Raw genomic sequence first — 18,187 nt, 5'->3', positions numbered from 1 at the left:
TCTCCCCTCCAGCAACCCTCGGTTTGCTCCCTAGAGTTAAGAGTCTCTTATGGTTTGTCTCCCTCTCTGCTATCGTGTTATTTTACTTTTCCCTCCCTTCCCCTATGATCCTCTGTTTGGTTTCTTCAATTCCACATATGAGTGAGATCATACAATTATCGTCTTTCTCTGATTGACTTATTTCACTTCGCATAATATCCTCTAGTTCCATCCACGTCATTGCAAATGGCAAGATTTCTCTTTTTTGATGGCTGAGTAATATTTCATTGTCTGAACAGTACATTTTAAAAGGGTGGATTTTATGGTGTATGAATTTTTATCACAATAAAAAAAAAACATTTTTTAAACCTACATTATATGTGTATATACGTTAAATGAACAGACAGGCCTGGTCCAAAAAAAGGGAACTCATGTAGGGTGGCTCAGCCAGGTGCCATGGGGTGGGAACTAGAAGCAGCCCATGGTCCTTTGACTGACATCAGTCGGCTGGCCCCGGGCCCTTTCCTGGAGCTCCTGACTCTGGGTCAGCCCGGAGGAGACAGGAGACAGAGTCTGCCCCGTTGGAAGTTTTGTGCAGCCACCAGCCCATCTGATTCTTGCTCAACCCCCGTGCAGGGAGGCCGAGTGGACACCGGTCTGTCTGACACGTGGGAAACCCAAAGCTGTGGAGGTGGCAAGACTACCCAAGGTCACACCTTGGATTTACAGGCCATCGGCGCCTGCATCTCTACCGCATCAGAAGGTCTCATAATACAATGCAACTGGGACACATATCATTACGCTGCACAAGAGAGGAGAAATCTGCTTTCCCAGAAGACTTGGACACCCTGTGGAGGAGAGGGGGTGCGAGGTGCTTCTGCAAGCTTGGACACCACCAGAACAGGAGGTAAGCAGAGGAAGGAACAGCATTAAAAAAGAAATTTCTCACGTGCCTCTCCCCCTAACCAGCGTCTCTCCCTGCACCCCCTAGAACCCAGACTGTGGTTAAAGGAGACGCCCTCACGTGAAGACCAAATGTTCTCCCCTCCCAGTGCCCTGACATCCTACCCCTTCGCTAGGCTGCTGAGTGAGCCCTCCTCCACTGAGGGGCCCTCAGCTCCTTCTGGCCACCTTGTCCGGTCCCTCTTGGTGACCTTGAGTCTCAGCCATGGTGCATTTGGTGGGAGTCACCCTTCTGACCCCACCCTTCTGTCTAGGACCCAGCCTAGGGAGTGGATGGACAGACAGATGGAGGACTGGGGATATCCTGGGCCATGGGAGGATGGAGGTTTTCTGGCTTTTCCTACCACAGCCTCCCAAAGGGAGATCTTTCTTTTCCCTTCTTCAGACAGTCTTTGTTCTACCACCACCTCGGGAGTGACTCTGGAATTCCTGGCGCCCTCTCCCAGGCCAGCCACCCTGGGGTGGACTCCTATGTGGGCAGGGGGCAGTAGGGGCACACCAGTTTCTGTCCTCGCCCCCCAGCTGCTCAAGGGCTGCCTGTCTGCAGACACGCACGGGGAGGTAGGGGAGCTGAGAGGCTCTGGTGCTGGCCTAACTCGGTGGCCGCTTGGCAAGTGACTCTGGCAGATGGAGGCCTTCAGCGACCTTGGCTGTAGCATATGCTCTCCTGGGCTTCCTGGCTGATAGAGCTGTCAAGCCTGAGCCTGGCTCCTCTCCCCACCCCCTCCTCCCAAACTTCCAGCTCTAAAGCGCCAGAGGAAGGGGAAGATGGCGGGGCTTCCACGTCTAGGGACTGTCCTGCTGGCCCAGGTCTTTGCCTGGCCCCCTCCCCACTCCCACATTTACCCCCAAGTACCAACAGGGTGAACTCGCTCTCAGAAGTCCAGAATGGGAGGGATCCTGGGTAGACTTTTTCATGACCTATCCTTGTGCAGCGAGAGAAGTCCCAGCCCTTGCCCTCATTTGAATCCAGGCAGAAGTTCTAGAAAATAAGAACGAAGGGTAGCTTTCTGGGTAAAGAAGTCATGGAAGGGAGGCCTAGAGGTAAGACCGCGTATGTCCCACTCAGTTCAGGGCAGCTCACAATGGCACGTGGTAAAACATACACCAAAACCGGGGAGGGCAGAAGGGAGTGCCACAGCCTGATGACAACGCACTGTGGACGAGGTTCAGAAGCAGCTCTGAGCTTCCTGGCCACCAGTGCAAAACAAGAAATTATGCCCAGTCTTCTCATTCTCACGGTTAAAGGAGAGCAAGAAGAACACCAGTTCTTCAGGAGACATAAAGATCTTGAAATGAATACTACAAGAGACACTTCTGCATGGGATTTGCAGTGGGGAAGGACTGGGCATTGGGAATCCTGCAAGTTCAAGGAGGGACAAGCCCTCAGAGCCTACCCGGGGCACCCTGTGTGTGCCGGTGCTCCGCTGATGGGAGGCTGAAGGACACATAAACACATGGGACACAAGGACCGAAGGGATGTGGGCCTGTCATCCCCTCTGCTTGGGATCACAGCCCCCTTCCATGGAGAGCCCCTCCCGATCTGAGATCAGACGGCATCCATCTTCCTGGGAACCACATCAACCCAACTGTCTCTGGCTCTCCCTCCCTCCCTCTCTCACTCTCCCCAGCACTGCTTCACAATCTAGTCCAACTGCCACTCTTTCCTAAGCAGAAAACTACAGATTTGTCAAAGGCCACAGTGTGACCTGTGGGAGCAGGGACACGAGACCAAGGTGGGCCAGCTGGTTCCCATCCCACCAGCCATCCTGGGCATGCCGCTCCTGCTGGGAGCCAAGTCTCATCCATCTCCTTGAAGTTCCTGGGGGCTGCGCAGGGGGACACTAGTCCTACTGGCCCAAGGAAGGGGACACTAGTCTGGCCCAACCGGTCCAGTTTGAGCCCAGGAGCCACACCCTGCCATGTTAGCCTGCTTCATCTTTCCTCCCAGGTCCCCTTTCCTTCCCAGCGGCTGGCTTCCCTGCCATCCTCAGCAGATGATCCCTGTCTGGCTGATTTCCAGCAGGCATTGCTCATGTCAGGCCCAATTCTTTCACTGTCGCTAAGGTCGGGGGCTTTTTGGCGGGGCCAGGTATGGCTCACACTTGCTAACGGAGGGTAGGTAATTATAAACATTTCTCTCAATGAGTCTTCCCTCTCTGGAGGAGCTGCCCCACCCCTTCATTTACTGAAAATGAGCAGTTAAAAATGCCTTAAAAGGGGGGCACCTGGGTGGCTCAGTGGGTAAAGCCTCTGCCTTTGGCTCAGGTCATGATCCCAGGGTCCTCGGTTCGAGCCCTGCATCGGGCTCCCTGCTCGGCAGGAAGCCTGCTTCTCCTTCTCCCACTTCCCCTGCTTGTGTTCCCTCTCTTGCTGTGTTTCTCTCTGTCAAAGAAATAAAATCTTAAAAAAAAAAAATGCCTTAAGAAGGGAGATTCTGTGACCATCTGTTCGACTTTGAAAGTCCTTTGAATGGTTAAGGTTAAGAGGCTTAGTCTAAAAGGCAGGAACCATGGCTTTGGCCTCCAGTATAGCTGGATTTGAATTCCAAACTCCATCACCATCTCTGGGACAGTAGGACTTGACTTCTCTGAGCCTCAGTCTCTTTAGTAAAATGGGGCTACTTCCAGTTGTTGCACATGGTCAGCGAGAGGGCCGCGACATGCCTAGCAGGAGCCCAGCGTACACAGCATTCCACAAACAGGAGTCATTATTTACCAGCCTGAATCTAGTCTTAATTCGGGTGTTATTCAGACACATTACATCTTCACCCCAGTCCAGAATCTAATCTGAAATATTATAATAGCTAGTATCTCAGGGGTCCCTGACCATAGAATCATTTGTAGACACTTAGTCCAGTGCATAAAGAAAAAAAAGTCACAAATCCTTGTCTACCAAACGGCAGAATTTCAGGACATCGCCACTTTGATCTAATGGACGGTCTTAATAATGAACATGTCCAAAATACGAACTCCTGCTCTGGATGTGGAGGCCTCCCAGCTCCCTCTCTGGCCCAAGCCAGCAGCTCCCTCCGGAGGATGCACCCCTCAGTACCAGAGGGCCTTTTGTAGTATGACTCTGGTCCTGCCGCTCCCCTGCCCAAAACCTTTCCCAGTGGCCCATGTTGGAATGGAAGCCGAAGTCCTCACTCTGGTTGATGCTGAGCCCTGCAGCCTTCCCCCTCCTCCCTCTGACCTTCACCTCCTGCTCCCCTCACGCACGCTGCCCCAGCCACACTCCTTCTCAGGGCCTTGGCACAGGCTGTTTTCTCTGTCCGGAATGTTCTCCCCAATCTCTGCCCGTGTATTCTCTCTCCCCCTGCAGGTCTTTACTCCAAGGCCACCTTCTCAGTGAACCTGCCTCGACCACTTTGTTCAAATAAAATACAATCCTTCCTCCCCAACACTCCTTATTTCTGCTCATGCATTTTCTCCATAGTTCTTAGCGACAGATAGTTCTATGTTACTTTATTTCCAGAATATAAGCTCCAGGAAGGTGAGGAAGTCTATGCATTTTGTTCTTTATATAATTCTCAGTACCTAGATCAGTGCCTGGCACATCAGAGGCCCTCAATAAATATTTGCTGAATAAGTGGGTTGATGTCATCATCCAAGTATGTGCAGGCTTCTTAGCAAATCAAAACGGGGTGGAGGGGAAGCTCCATGGCCCTGGGTTAATATTATTGTATTATATTATATTATATTATAATAGTCCTTTGTATACATGGTGTACAAAGGGGGCTTGTCTTTCCTGCTCGACCATGAGCCGAAAGTTACCTGCATCGTCAGGATGTAGCAGGGACTGGATGGCAAGACCCTTAATAACCACACCTGAGGGGAAAGGATGAAAGCCGTCAGTCAGCACCCAGCCAGGCCCTCTGGGGAGTCCTGGGGGCTCCACATTTATGCTCGCAATTCACACTTACATCCCCCCACGGCTTAGGGAGTGTCCTCTCCATTTTACCACCAAGGAAGCTCAGACTCGGGGGACCCACTGATAGGTATGAGGTGGCAGTGCTGGGAGGGGGGGCGCCCAGGACAGGTGCAGCTCCCCCTCCAAATTACATCTCTGTGCCAGAAAGCCCAATTAGTTGTGCCAACAACTCCTAATCCTGGTAGCAGCCCCCAGAGAAGGATGAAGGATACACGATTCTAGGGGAGCCTTATTATTTGCAGATTCTGTATTTGCGAATTCACCTACTCGATAAAAGTTATCTGTATCCCCCAGACCAATACCCGTGGTTCTGGGGGATGCACACATCGGGTGAAGAATGTGAACTCCTGAAGTGCACGTTCCCAGATGGGATGAAGTGACCTCGCTTCACTTCTTATACTGCAAACAGGTCGTTTCTACAGCCTTAGTTGGTGCCACTTTTTTTTTTTTTTTTTTTTTTTACATTTTTTGCTTTTTGTTGGTGATTTTGCCGCGTAAAACAACCCGCAGTGTAGCTCGGGGGCTAGTGTTTCCACATCCGAGAAGTTGTGATGTGCCTTCCGGCGAAAATCCGTGTGTCAGGCGATATCGTTCAGTAGGAATTACCGAGCTGTCCGTATGAGTTCCACATGGATGACATCAACAGTTTATATTAAAGAGTTGTCTTTAGACAGAAACACCCTAAAACAAGGCAACGTATGGATCCATATCGATCCGTCGACGGAAATCGTGTGAGCAGAGGCTTGCCTGAAGCCACCCTGTGTTCTTCCTCTGCAGCGGCGGTTCCAGGGTCACTAACTCCAGGTCTGCAGCGGCTTCGCAGAACATACCAGGGCAAAGAACAAGGATGGGCTACACTAAGCCCAGCTCTCCAAGACAGAGGTCGGCACACCTGGGACCAGCTGTGTGTACGCACAGTGTGCACACGTACTCCCACTCCGTGTGTGCTCCGCTCCATGTACCCAACATTCCCGTTAGCCCCGGCACCTGCCAGGTCCCCTCCAAGGGCATGATGGTCACGCATAGGGCCAACTTCCTTGTGGGCGTGTGAGGTTCATCATGGTCACGATGATGAAGCCAGGCTGTGCAGGACAACTGCCAAGTGCTGTGCCCAGCCCATGAGCCACAGCTGGGGCAGTGTCTGGCAGGCAGCAGGGCAGAGCCTTTTAAAGCCCATGTATCAGCCTAGGGCCCAGGAGAGCCCCTTAGGTCCCCCTCTTCCTAGCAGACTGGCCTTCCTCCTCTGACAGGGGTGGGCCTCCTTCTGCCTAGCCCTCTCTCCGTTGGTAGACTAGGAGTCCAGGAACCAGACAGCTAAAGCCAGAAGGTGCCAGAGACGGGTGACTCCAGAGGTCCCAGATGGGCAGCCCACAGGCCATATCATCATGCCTGTAGACCGCTTTCCCTCGACTTGCATATATATGTATTTTCATCTGAGTTGACATTAATAAATTGAGACATTTTGTATTTTTAAAAAATCCAGATTTCTGGCTTGTCTCTCATGTGTCTGCATTCCTGCATAGCTCTGACCCACTGAGGCTGGGAGGCGGTTCCTTTTGGCTAGTGTTCTTATCGGTGCGCTTGCTCTCACCACCTGGGCTGTTTTGCTTGTAAGCTGCCTGGCATTGGACTTTGGAACCTCTGGTCTAGTCCAATCTCTCTTTACAGGTAAGTGGGGAGTGGGTGGTTTGCCCAAGGCCCCAGGTCAATCAGTGGTGGAGCCAGGACTCGAACCCTAGACGCTGAGAGGCACAAGGAGGCTGGGAACCCGCAGAATGGGGACGTGGACTGAGGGGGAGATTTCATTCAGCTAGAGGCTGCTGGGGCCAGAGAGTTAAAGCAGAGAACACCTGCTCTGTGCCTGCTGTCAGGAGAAGGCGCTTCTCCGCACCTGCTGGCGAGCTGACCTTCCCCACCCTGTAAAATAAACTCCTGCACAGGCTTTGTTGACACAGTGCTCTCAAGTGTCCCTCTCACCTGTCCTGTCCCATCCCCACCTCCCCCACCCCCAACCTCGAAGGCAAAGATCTTCAGAATCATAAGGGTAGGGGGTGCTGGCATGCCCAGCAGGGGCTTAGTCCTGGGGCAAAACCTAGTTCTTGGCAGAGAATCCACTGTGAGCTTTACCTTCCTCATCTGCAAAATGGGATATCCGTTGGCAGAATTTAATTAGGTAATGGCCCAGTGAACACTAGTTTCTTTCTCTTATTTTATAAACCAAGGGCCTGGAGACAAGTAATGATTCATTCCAAGAAGTTCATGGAATTGAAAGGGACTCCCTTAGCTCCCACTGGATAATTTTAAAAGGTTAAAAATAGTTATATTTGTGAAGGTATTTATTATAGTTATAAAAGTAGCACAATTTAAAAAAAACCTTCCAGTTTTGCTACTCAAAGATAAAATACTGTTTAATTTCATTGCCGTTTCCTCCAGTTTTTTTCTAAGCACAGAAAAACATGGTTTTGAGGGGAGGTGGGGAATTATTTTTAGTCATTATAAGCATGGTATATATGCACCTTTATAGCTTTTAAAAATTTAACGTGGTTTAAGAATTGCCTATGTCATGCCATGTTCTTTATAAAAAATATTTTTTCTAAAGATTTTTTTTTTAAAGTAACCTCCATACCCAACATGGGGCTTGAACTTACAACCCTGAGATCAAGAGCCGCACGTTCCACCGACTGAGCCAGCCAGGCGCCCCTATATAAGGTATTTTATGGGCTGCACAGTTTTCCATTTCATGGGCCCATCATGGCTAAGTTAACGTCCTCCCTTGTTGACTGTTTAGACTTTGTCACTAGCAAAAAAAACCCCAACGCTACCATATAGACCTTTGTGCATAATTTTCCTGTATGCAGACCTACTTCCTCAGGATAGATCCCCGGGGGTGGGTTTACAGCCTCACCAAGTATGCTGCCAAACTGCTTTCCAAAAGGCCTGAGTGACCAGATGATTCTCTCCCCTGTCGCGAATGCACATCAGCTGTGTTTCCTACTTGACAAAACCACTGGCGCTCAGCTCTGCCTCTTAAAAGGCAAGAAGTTCAAGCTCAAACAGGAATTATCTGGGATGATCTTTCGGTGTTTCTTCAGCTTTGGGCCGAGTATCTTCACCCACATGGGGCAAAGGGGAAACTGCCGGAGGCACTGAGCTCAGGAGCGGCCTGGCTCCAAGCAGGACTGAAAGCCAGTCCCCCGGAGCCTCTCCTCTCTGCTGACAACAGCGCTTCTTCCCCATGTGGCAGCTGTGTCCGGTGGCTTCAGTCCACGTTCACCAAGCCTCTGCTGTGTGCTGAGTGCTCCCTAATGGCCCAGGACTCCCAGTTCACAGTTCCTGCCAGTGAGGGGCTGTGACAGGATGGAGGGGGCGAGAGGGACTGGTGAGCAGTGAGTGGGGTTCTGAAGGATGGGTGCAGAGCTGCATTCCAGATGCGGGTGAGGGGGGCGTGGGTAGGGGCCAGAGAAGGAGGACAGCTCAGGGGCAGCGGCACAGGGGAGTGGAGGGGGAGGCTGGGCACAGGCGGAGGGCCTTTGGAGCCTATGAGTTCTGAGCAGAGGAATAACAAGGTTGGGTTCATCTTATAGAAGCTGATGCTGTCCCAGCTGTGCTGGGGACGGGCTGGAGAGGGATGGGGAGGGGCACCAGGAGACCCTAAAGGGAAGCAGAGGAGAGGGAATGAGAGCAGCAAAGATGACTTCCAGAGAAACTGAGGATGAAGGCTCCTGAGGGCCCAGAAGAGAGGGACAGTGGGGAATGAGGGCACGGGGAGACGCCCAGGTGTCTGGGTAGGTTTGGCGGGGTAGGCGGGCAGACACCACTCACCACCTGCCCAGTGTTCACTCTCCCTCTTGGTCACAGGACCCTAGCGTGACAAGCCCGCAGAGCAGCCTCGGCAGTACCAGCCCCGCACCGTGAGCTGCAGCACCCAGCCTGGGTTCGAATACATGACCACAGGTCTCTTAGCCCACAAAGGCCCAAAGAGGAGTGGGCCTCATACTTCCGGCGACTTGGATCTCCCTAGCAGCCGGGGACACGGTGGATTCCGATTCAAGGCCTAGCAGACACCTGCTGACAGAAGTCAGGCAGCCTAACAATGATCTGGGAGTCCTGAGAACCCCACGAGCTCACCATGTACTGGGAAAGCAGCCCAGAGAGGGGCCACCTCTCCTGGGACACAGCCTGACACAGTGTCAGCAGCTGGGACTCTCAGCTCTGCCAATGACCCACTCATGAGCCTCAGGGCACAGCTCCCTTGACCTCTTGGTACCTCAGTCTCCCCATCTGTAAAATAGAGAAAACACTTTCTACCTGATGGAGTGGCTGTGCTAAGTTGGCAACTGCCTTCTTCGCCAGCCTGCTTCTCATCACATCTGAGCCCACCCTGTGAACTCATGCTTTTGCCAATGCAGTGCCCTCTGCCCAGAAAGCCCTTCCAAGCTCTCCTCATCCTCCTCATCTTCCAAACTCATCTCGAGCAGTGATGCCTGCGTGTAGCTTCACAGAAGCTGGAGATCCCCCTTGCTCTTGGGGAGCCCCTTGGTCATGCTCCCTTCAGAGCGCTTCTTACACCACAGAAGGTAGGCTGTTTGCACACAGGCTCGCCTGTGGACCACAGTCTTCCACCTTCTGAAGGTTTCTAAGCCTGTGCATGAGCACACACACACACATGCACACACACACACACAGAGGCATCTGGCGTAAGCAGCAGGCGTGCTCATGGCTAGTGGTGGGAGGCCCTGGCAGAAGAGGTGATGAGGCCTTCAAGCAGACACCGCCTAGCCCAGAGCAAAGCAGGAAAGGCCACCCAGTGCTGCTCCAGCCAGCACAGCCCCAGACTCGGCCCAGGGCGGAGCCAGCAGACCTTCCTTAGTGGATACACAGATCTCCCTCCTCTGCCTCCCAAAGGCCGCTTGGTGGCCATAGATCACGCCCACACATATTCCATGTCCTTGGAGCTGGACGGTTAGATAGAGAGCTCCAGGCCTGTCACTCATGAGCTGTGCCCCCCTTACAGACCAGGTGAGGGTGGCTCAGGAAGGTTCCCTGACTTGACTAGGGTCAAGGAACAAAAAGCGCTTCTGGGTCCCTGATCCTCTTGAGATCAGAGGTCTGTGTGGACTCTGATGCCCCACCCCATGGGATCTCAGGGACCCAGAAGCTGTCGTGATGTGTGACCTTTAAGAACTCTAGGAGCTGTCCTTCTGTATTCTGCATGCGGCAGAGAAGACATGAATCCAGAAGCAGGAGTCCCTCCGGAAGCCAGTCTCCCTCAGAACCTTTCTCTCGGTCTCTGTCTCTTTCTCTCTCACCCACATGTGCACATTGAATCTGTAACTCCCACTGGGCCCGCTAGGGCAACAGACCCTAGTGGGTCTGTTTGTCAAATATGTTTGTCAAACATATTTGACAAAGAACTTGCATCCAGAATGTATAAAGAAGTCTCATGGCTCAGTAAAAAGAAGACCAACAACCAAATGATTAAATATTAAAAGTGGGCAAAATGTTAGAACTGAAATTTCAAAGAAGCTATATGGATAGCAAATAAGCACACGAAGATGTTCAACAGCATGTGTCATTAGGAGAATGCCAATTAAAGCCATAAAGAGATCTCACTGCACACCTATCAGAACGGTTAACAGGGAGAAGATGGACCACACTGAGGGCTGGCGAGGCGGCAGGTCTGAAGATGGGACTGTAGAATGGTACGGCCACTCTGGAGACCGTTGGGAGGTTTTGCCCAAGAGGACGGGAAAGTATTATCTACACAAAGACATACACACTTGCTCACAGCAGCTGCATTTGTGATTAAAAAACTGGGAAGAAACCCAACTGTCCATCAGCAATGGAAGGGATAAACTGTGTTTTTTCTTCATCCACACAATGGAATACTACTCAGCAATAAAAAGGAATATATTGAAAACCGCATGAATCCCAAAATAATTATGCTGAGTGAAAGAAGCCAGACCCCCCAAAAAACAACCAAAAAAGCACATACTGTAGGATTCCATTTTATATAAAATTCTAGAAAATGCACAGTCATGGACAGCAATAAAGAGCACATCAGTGGCTGGCTGGGGATGGGGGAGGTGCGAGAGGGAGGACTTACACAAAGGGGCAAGAGGAAACTTCCGGAGATGATGGATTTGTTCGTTATCTTAACTGTGGTGATGATCCACACCGTGTCAAAACTTACCAAACCGTACACTTTAAATATGGGCAGCTTGTTGCTACAATTCCATACATTTCCACTACATTTCCATAAAACTGGGAGAAGGAGAAAGAGGGGAAGTGGTGGGGGAAAGAGAAGAAGAAGCAACTCCAGCAAGGAGTAGTGTTTCTCTGGAAGCCAGGCACACGTGCATGCACGCACACACACACACACATACAGACACTGAGTACAAAACTGCCATTTGGCCTCTAAGGGTCTCTCAACTCAGGATTCCGGCTAAAAGGGACACCAAGTTACTTATCATTTGCTCATGACTTTTCCAGGACTCCTGCCCACCCCATGTGTGTGTGGCTCGAGCTGGGCCCTGGGGCTTCGGAGATGAAGTTCCTTCTGCCAGCCATGGTGCGGCTGCCCCAGAATTTGGCCTTGACCCTGAGCCGCATGCTTCAGACACACTAGCCGGGTTCCCTTCCACCCCATCTGAGGTCCTTCTCTGCTCTAGACTTTGCCCCCCAGCAAAGGCCAGCTTTCCCTCTGTGCTGGCCACATGGCTGTGCTGTACGTGCAGAGGGCACTCGTGGGCCGGCCCTCAGCACGATCCAAGCAGACAGCAGCAGACCTTGGCACCTGGGCCAGCGTGGCTTCCAAAGAATGGGACCTGCCCCCCATCTCCCGCACAAGCTCCTCACTCCTGTCTCTCATTGTGGCTTCTGTGCCAGGCCTCACAAGCTGCCAGCCAAACCCCCTCTTTGGAAGATGCCGACCCAGCTTCCAGAGCTTCCCTGTGGCAGGGAGGCCTGGCCAGCACCAGCTTCAAGAGGGGCAACGAGGTGTCTGGAGGCCTCAGTCCTGGGAGACACGATCCCGACAGCGCTGCTGGAAAGGGCACAGGGAGAGCCTTGGAAGCCGTGGGCCCAGAAGAAGGAGATCTCACAAAGTACCAGAGTCATTCAGCCTTGTGGACGCCAGGCATCCTGGCCCAGGTCTGCAGTTCCAACCTCATCGCCTTTCCCTGCCCTCACTCTCGTTCGGCAACTACGGAGCCCTTGGGGCTTGTATCTAGAACTTCACACGGGAGGATGCCCATGGAGGACCGGCCGCAGACACATTTTAAAGACAAATGTTGCCTGGTTGGCCACATTTTAGAAACAAAAGATGTGACAAACATCCCTGTTCTTGTAAGTCAGAGGATCCTCAGAACACAGGACCAGTACCCTGGCATGGCGAGAGAGGTAGGAGGAGGCCATCTCTTGCAAGCAAGTGCTCAGCAGGGGGCTACAGTCCCCGACCAGCCTGGAGCCCCATTCTGCCTCTGTCGAGACAACGGAACTTGAGGTTCCTTGTTCTCCATGTTTTATTCTGGCATCTAGACCTCCAGATGACCTTAGGAGGTAGACAGCCTCATGTCCCCATGTCACAGACTAGGAAAGAGAGCAGCGTGATTCCAGAGCCAAACACAAGAACACTTCTGTGACGCGCAGAGCAAAACGTGGATGGCAGAGTTTTTACTGAAGCAAAATGCATTTAATTTGGAGTACCTTTTTTTTTTTTTTTCTAACTGATATTATATAGTCTTCTTGCTTTGGGGGTAGAGGTGTTAAAATGCTCTTTCTCCCACTGTACTGCAGTGGTAGTAAACAGAAATCTGTTTAAGTGTCATTTGAATGTCCATCTGGCAAAATACAAAGTTGGCAAAGCTAGGCCAGATTCCCAAATGTACTGATCTTTGAAATCTAAGTCTGAGAAGCACTGCTCTGCTGTATAGCCTTCCAGTCCCAGAGTGACAGCATGCTTTTCCTCTTTCTCCTGGTTCAAAAAAAAAAAACTAAAACAACAACAACAACAACAAAAAACCCCCAACAACCCACCAATCCTAAACCATCTCTATCTTCACCTCATCCTGCCTTTGAAGAGGTGGCTTTTGAAGCGAGCCTTCCCCAAGCCCCCTCCCTCCAGCAAACCCACAGAGCCTTGGCTCGTGCCTCTTGTTAGATTTCTCTCATTCCTCCTCAAGTTACAGTTACCTGTATCCTACCCACACTTGCTCCCCTGAAGAGCTTATACAACAGAAGAAAGAGCTGGCCAGTCAGCACTCGAAGGACACTCAGACACTTTGCCTACGCCTGTTGGTTTGCGGGTGTGGAAAAGCCAAGGCCAGGTGATCCAGGGAGTTGAGGGCAGAGTAGAGCAGAGACGAGGACCTGTGGCTCCTGATGCCTGGGTGCTGGCTCTTTCCATTTCCCCAAGCTGCTTCCCAGACACTCCCTTCTGCTTGGCTCAGCACCTCGGTTCAGAGGACACTGCTGAGCATGAAACAAATCCTGCATGAGTATGTGTCCATTTGGATGGGCAGAGCAGCCTGAGGGACACGGGCCTCCTCTTCTCTGCAGGCCCTCTGCTCTAGCTCCATATCACTGGCATCATGCCTTCCCTCAGCATGAGCCGTCCATCCGAAAAAATGGCCCTCCAGCCCCTGGTGACCTGGATGCAGAAAGACCCCATATGGCTCAGGAATACAATCCCAATTAGGCCAGAGTTAAGAGTCCAGCCTTGCTGCGTAATTTTGGGTAAATGCCTTCACCTCTCCAGGTGTCAGGTGCTCCAGACAGGTGGCACACTGAGAAGAGAGATGAAGAAGTCCCTGAGCCTACTGGCTTAGCAATCTAGCACTAGACAGGCTTGCCAAGAGGAATTTCAAAGAGCCTTGCCTCTAGAAGCCTCTAAAGACAGGAAAGGTTCTCAGACTCCTGGGACAAATGGATTATTCCACTAGAGCTGTGCCAGGGTGAGCTTGAATGGTCCCTCAGACTTCATGGCCACTTTTTGTGTTGCTGGGGTCAAAAGCCAACAAATCTTTAGAACAGTCTGGAAATGTCCTAAGCTGGGTGGATGACGAGGACGACGCTGATTCATAAACTCAACTCCGAAAACAAGGACGTGACAATGGTACCATGTCTTTCAAGCCTTCCTGGCCCTCGGAGTAAGAAAGGTCTTCTCCCCTCTCTGACCTGCCATTACACACCTTAATCAGTATGCATCACGGATCCTAGATGGTTTATCAGACCTGCATGTTTAGATGTTTGTCTCCTGCTCAGGTATCAGTTTCTTGAAGCTAGGGGTCACCTCTTTTTTTTTTTTTTTTAGATTTTATTTTTATTTTTTGATAGAGATCACAAATAGAGAGGCAGGCAGAGAGAGGGGGAAGCAGGCTCCCTGCCTAGCAGAGAGCCCGATGTGGGGCTCGATCTCAGAACCCTGGGATCATGACCTGAACTGAAGGCAGAGGCTTTAACCCACTGAGCCACCCAGGCACCCCTCGAGGGGTCACCTCTTACTCTTTCCTGTATCCCAAGCACCTTACCCAGGGACAAGGTGGCAGTTAGGTCTCTGTCCATCTGCAGGATGGAAATGCCAGCTTTCAGAGGGAGATCGGCTTACCCAAAGTTACTCCGTTAACACGAGGGACCAGACTAGAGACCACGCTGACTCCCAGTATGGTGTGCCCCCAGCTCATCAGCTGGGCGGGGCTCTTCCTCTCTCCACCCTGGCTTTGTCTCCAGTGAAATGGGTCAAAGTCATACCGGGATTGTCTCAGGAATAAATGAAACAGAGCACAACCCATTGGGAGCACTTACATTGTGCATCTCTCGTGACTATTGTTCAGGCCCAGCAGTGAAAGGGCACCCACCACCCACCAGCAAAGCAGGGCTCATGGTGAAAGGAAGGCTTCCCAGCCTGACATACACGCTCTTCAACCCAGCAAGTTCTCTGAAGTCATCACTTTGGGGAAGCACCTGATCTCCGGTCATGATCCCTTCACTGCTTTCCCTTCTCCAAACCCCAAGGCACATGCACAAGAGCACACACAATTCACAGTGATGACAACAAAGTCTGCATGGGGTTGGGGAGTGAAACCTTTGGAAGAGCACGCGCTTCCGGGTCAGACAGACTGGTGTCATGTAACATGCTATCCTTCCTATCTGTACCGCCACAGCCAAGTAAGTCTCTCTCAGTCTCGGGCTCCCCAACTTCCAAACAGGTATAATGTGTGACGAGGACCACCCAAGGTAGGTCATGGCCTGGTGGTCCACAGATGATACTAAGAGTAATAATACTTGTCCCATTTTCATTTAACAAAATGCACGTGACAAAACGTCAGACCAGAAGGGGCTTTAAGGATCAAGTTGTCCAGTCCTGTCATCTGGACTTGTCATCAGGACCCAGAGGTCCTGACTGGCCCAAGGTCACACACTGAGGCAGGGGTGGAGTGAGACCTGGGGCCTGGGTCTCCGGATTTTCTACTGCGTGTGCACTTTGGCCCACTTGATTTTCCTCATCTACCCCCCTCCCAATACCCACAAGCACAGCGACGGGCTGGAATCACGTTCTTCCCAACCCTCTTCCCTTCACACTCCTCTTAAACCAGCAGGCACCATCTGTTTGCCAACGTCACCCCTCTCCCAGCCTCACTGAGCCCCTTCTAGCCTGCCTCGAGGAGAAGAGGAACCAACTGCTGGCTACTGGCATTAGCACTAATGACACTATTAGTACTAGTGATTAATGGCCACCAGCAACCTGCACAGTGCCCTGGGCTTAAGAGTGCTTTTCCTACAACCGTCAACCTATTCCCGCAGTTTCTCCCTAACCTAGTGGGCTTAGGGACATAACTTCCTCAAACTCATTCAACATTTACTGAGCACCTACTTTGTGCCTAGCCAGGGGCTAGAGGTTGGAGACATAGATAGGAAGAAGACAGGGCCTCCGTCAGGAGGCACTCACAATCTAATGGGGATTTAGGGCAGGTGGGGACATAACTTCATTTGGCCCAAATGATGCAGCAGCAATATGCCCTGCCCCAGCCTATGGGGAGGATTCTTTATCATGCTGTCAAGAGGCAGAGTGTATCTGTGGAATACATTGGAGCAAGAAAGGGTGAGTGCTGGGCTGGAAGGACAGCAGGAGGGAAGATAAAGAATAGGAAATACAGACACCAAACTCTCAACTGCCAATCTCAGGGAGATTCTAGTGAGAGACTCCAGGGAGGGCAAGGGAGCAGCAGCGGGCCCCCTACGGGATCAGGAGGCCCCAGCCCCTGACCCCTGCCAGCACACAAGATTCTGATGCTTCTCTTCCCTTAGGGACTGATTTTCCAAAACCAGTGCTGGGTTGTATATGCCTCCTTGGGACCATCATTTGCTAAAATGATGTCACGGCCCTTGCAGTGGAAATGTTTGTATCTCCTGGATGCTTCCTAGGCCCTCAGCCCAACACACTCCAGCATTCATTATCCCCTGGCAGGGATGCCATCCGCAGGGCCGTGGAAGAGATCTGTGGGGTGGGGGCAGGGAGAAGAGGCTAAAAGCAGCTGCCCCTCTTCTCTTCCCCGAGTCTGTCTCTCAAGTCTTGCGACCCTTGAACACCTACTATGTGCCAGGCACAGGCACTGTTTTAGGGGCTTCCTGACATTTCTCATTTAATCATCACTCAACCCTCTGAGGCATGCCTGCCTCTTCCCAGATTTACAGATGAGGAAATTGAAGCTTGGGGGTGGAAAGCAACCCCACGAAGGTCACCCCAGAGATGGAGTAAGGATGCCACTCTAGGATTGCCTGGTGCCTCCTGTTTCACGAGGCTCACAAGGTCATGTTTCACTAGAGAAGTCCAGAGTTGAAAAAGGCCAACTGAGGAAACCCCAATTATTTCATAAGCCTAGACTTAAATTCTGGGTTGCTTTCAAGGGGTCCCCCTGACATGTAAGAGCTACTTGAGTGACATGTCATAACTATACAGACCATTGAATCCAACTCCTGCATTTAACAGATGAACAGACAGACACCCACGCCTAAAGGATTTTAAGATGGCTACTGGGGGCCTACTAGCAGCCTAAGGGACTCAAACCCCACTCTCTGGCACTTCCCTTACACCACCGTGCCTGCAGAGACCACCTTTTCCAGAGAAGTTCCTCCAGCCCATCCCACACCTCCAGATGGGCAGAGAGGGCAGAGGAAACAGGCAGCCTTGTGACCAGGCCTCTCCTCAGTCTGCAGGGTTGAGGAAGGGAATATGGGGCTTCCCAGGCTAGTAGGTGTTCTGCTGAGGAGCAGAGGGAGAAAGCATCCTATCCTGCGGGAGCTCCTGGAGACTGGGGCTCAGACCTCCCTCTGTAGGGGTCATGGGTATGTTTTCCAGATCTACTGCAGAGCCCTGCCCCTTCGCAGGGGGGAATGTGGTAAAGAAGCAGTCACTGGCACTTGACCTTGGGTTGGGAGGGGGGGTTCCACCCTTCTTCCATCCTTCTTCCACCCCTAGGTACCCTTGCTCTACCTCAAAAAGGGAAAGGGGCTTAAATATTTGCTAAATGCCGGAAGAGGAAAACATTTAGGAACAGGGTGGTCCCCAAACCTCTCCTAATCGCCCACCTTGGGCATCTTCCCCGCAGCAATCAGCATCCAGTAATTAGTGATTTTCACGGTTTGGGGGTGGGGGGGAATGAAGGGAGGGTAGGAATGAGTCACAGTTAACCCCTCCTCGGCCGGTGCCCTCTGAGGGATTCTACCGCAGCGGGCGGTCCCCAGCGGCCCCCGCCCGTCCGCCGGGTGCAGCGTAGGGTCCCCTCTCGGCGCGGCCGCGGCCTCCTCACCTGAGTCCGCTGGCGTTCCGCAGCCCGCCGGCTCGCACCGCTCCGGCCCCGCTTGGCGCAGCGCCTCTGCAGTCGCGGCTGCGGCTGTCTGGCCTTGCTCAGCAACCTGCGGCGGCGGGGGAAAACACACAGACAGGGGCGGGTGAACGCGGGCGGGGACACCGGGAGGCCGAGCCCCGCGCAGCTGCCAGCTGGGCCGCAGCAGCCAGGAAGCCTGGGCGGCAGGTTGCTTGCCTGCCGGGCGCTTGGTCCCGTCTGCTTCCCGGCGCGGCCCGAGCCTCCCCTCCCCCCACCCGTACTCGGCACTCGCCGCTGCAGTGGGCGAAGCTGGGCGGTGGGCCCGGAGGTCCCCGGGGTCCCTGTCATCACCTGCGGAGGCTTCCATGGCTTCGGCTGCCCTGCCCAGGCCGCCGACCTGCTCTCCGGAGCCCCTGCTGGAGGCGGCTCGCCTGGGCTGGGGCTGCCGGGAGGGAGGGAAAGGGAGGGTGAGGTGGATGGAAGGG

General features: G+C 52.5%; 1 protein-coding gene across 5 annotated transcripts in view; it reads right to left on the bottom strand.

Annotated features, from left to right (window-relative positions):
- SNPH (syntaphilin) overlaps positions 1 to 18,187 on the bottom strand; it is a 35,084-nt gene extending 16,897 nt beyond the window's left edge. For all 5 annotated transcript variants that reach the window (XM_032859006.1, XM_032859009.1, XM_032859008.1 and 2 more), the window contains exons 1-2: positions 18,054 to 18,187; positions 17,685 to 17,790 (exon numbers count right to left, since the gene is read on the bottom strand). The gene's annotated coding sequence lies outside the window, so the exon portion shown is untranslated. The remainder of the gene's footprint in view (positions 1 to 17,684; positions 17,791 to 18,053) is intronic.

This window comes from Lontra canadensis, unplaced genomic scaffold (genome assembly GCF_010015895.1).
Source record: "Lontra canadensis isolate GAN:19392208 unplaced genomic scaffold, GSC_riverotter_1.0 scaffold16, whole genome shotgun sequence".
In the NCBI taxonomy this organism is placed as follows: Eukaryota; Metazoa; Chordata; class Mammalia; order Carnivora; family Mustelidae; genus Lontra; species Lontra canadensis.
Note: the sequence above shows the minus strand (reverse complement) of the source record. Positions and strands in the feature narration are given on the sequence as shown.